This window comes from Charadrius vociferus, unplaced genomic scaffold, assembly GCF_000708025.1.
Source record: "Charadrius vociferus isolate BGI_N301 unplaced genomic scaffold, ASM70802v2 scaffold633, whole genome shotgun sequence".
In the NCBI taxonomy this organism is placed as follows: Eukaryota; Metazoa; Chordata; class Aves; order Charadriiformes; family Charadriidae; genus Charadrius; species Charadrius vociferus.
The window spans coordinates 256,886-259,046 of record NW_009647428.1 but is presented as its reverse complement, the minus strand read 5'-3'; the positions used below and the strand labels follow the sequence as shown (position 1 = coordinate 259,046).

Genomic DNA, 2,161 nt, shown 5'->3' with positions numbered 1-2,161 from the left:
TGTCAGTGTCGCGTCTCACTACGGAGGTGCTGGAAGATAAAAAGCACCGAGACAGTGCACGGTTTTATTGTTTTTTTGTTGTGGGGTTTGATTAATTTTAGTAGTTTGCTAGTAAGTAACAATGGCTCATTTTTATTTTAGTATTTGTATTATTACCACAAAGTTTAATGGTGAGGCTTATCACCATTTAACCTATAATGATAAGCCTGCAAAAGGGAGAGCAACAGAAAAGAGAAAATGCTGAGCTTTTTGCCTGCTCTAAAGGGTGTGAGACTAAGTCTTCCCTCCCAAGTTCCAGTGTCAGTGTGCAGTTTCCATGACCTCGAGGTGCCCAAGCTGAGTATGTCGTACAGGGGCGAGGCTCAGAGCTGTGAGGCATGCAGCACCGCTGCCAGGAGACTTTCCTTCCCAGCAGACTGTGCAGAGTGCTGCTGCAGGAGTGTGGCAGCAAATCTGTGTTTCTTCCAGCGAAGTAAAAGCGGGGGATTCCCCACTGGGTACCCAGACACTGTGTAGGACCCTCGGACAAACTTGGAACTTAGCTTCAAGGCAAGTCTGTGCTTTCTTGAGCAGATTCCCTCGTGATAGTTGCAGGATAGCTGAAAGTCAGGCTGTCTGCAGGAAATAAGATTTGCCGCGTTCAGTCAAAGAGTATTGTTCAAAGCACTAAGTGTTTGCAGGCCATGCCAGCATGCATCCATGAGAGAAGAAGGCAGCCTCGTTCCCAATTGCTTTTAGTAACTCATATGGGAGATGAACTCTGGCATTAGAGGGTAACCACAGTCCTCGCTTGAGTGCGTTTGCCAGCACATGAGTGGGTATGAGCTGGCAGTGGTGAGGTAGGCAGGGGCACAGCCAGAACTGCCTGGTGCGGGGTCAGAGCCACTTCTGCCAGCAAAGGCTCTCTCAGCTGCTCAGCTGACCTGAAGCCAGCCCGTGGATGTACACAGTTTTTTGTGGTGTTTGTAGGGTTCCTACCGCACTGGAGCACTGATCTCTGGCTGTTGCGTGCTGGATAATATGCATGAAACAGGCTGCTTCAGGGAGAGTGCTGATGGACGGTGGAGCTCCCTGTTTTACATTATTGTTTTCTCTGGTCACCAATAATAACAGTTCTACTCTCAAATACCAAGTGCTAAATTTTGTGAGGTACCTCCCTGTTCAGTGAAGCTGCTTGTCCAGTGCTTTGTGGAGAGTGGTGGAAGATTGCTGAGCACATGGGGCATTGGGAGGCTTGTCTGCCACTGCATGCACCAGGTGGGAAGTGGGGGCTGAAGTCCTGCTATCAAGGCGGGCATTGTGCCACCGATAGGCACCGTTTCTCAGGGCAGGACATTGGGAATGACTCTGGGCAGGTGGTGGCACGATCTGGAGCAGAGGGGCATGGTCTTGCATGCCCTCAGCAGCAGTGGCCTTATGCCAGGGTGGGATCAGGTGTCCGGGTTCCATTACAAGCCATGCTCACTTTGCTTGCAGTGCATTGCCAACAGTCATGAACACTTCCTTTTTCTCGATCCCTCTTCTGCTCGGAGGGTCCCGCTGGTGTCCCTGGGTGCTGGGCCACAGGATAAACTCGGCCTCTGGAGAAAGATTCACACCTTTCCTAACAAGCTCTGTGTTCCAGGAAGGCATTGCTCCTGCTGGGGTGGCTGACAAGACCTGCCAAGGGCCGGCTGTCTGCCGATGGCTGACAGAGTGTGGTGGGGGAAGGCATGGCAGGGGGTGTGGCAATGCCAGGGCAGACAGATGTGCTTGTTCCTGCACAGTCTTTGAGCCCCAGGGTTAAGCAACAAAGTTTTAACCACTCTGAAAGAGCAGAGACCTCGAACAGCTTGTTTGGGCATTGCTGGCCCATGAGCAGGGCTAGCAGGAGAGGGAGGGAGGCAGCCCTGGGGGCGACAGTGGAGGGAACACACCGCAGGATGAGTGTGGAACCCCGCTTGGTCAGAGCTCATGTCTCTGCCTGAGGCGTGCCGGCATGCTGCTCTGGGCCTGCTTCTGTACAGCTCTGTGCCCAGAGAGGTGTATGTCCATCGGGGTCCTGCATGTCCCTGTTGAGAGGGTGTCCCTGCCTTGGCTGAGCCTCTCCTTGCCCCCTGTGCCTCAGCAGCTCTCCAGGCTCACCGCTGACGCTGTGTCCTATCCTTCGTAGGTGCTGCTG

At 53.1% G+C, this 2,161-nt stretch overlaps 1 protein-coding gene across 1 annotated transcript in view; it reads left to right on the top strand.

Moving 5' to 3' along the window:
* FBXO10 (F-box protein 10) overlaps nt 1–2,161 on the top strand; it is a 26,452-nt gene that overhangs the window by 3,700 nt on the left and 20,591 nt on the right. The gene's annotated exons all lie outside the window — the stretch shown is intronic.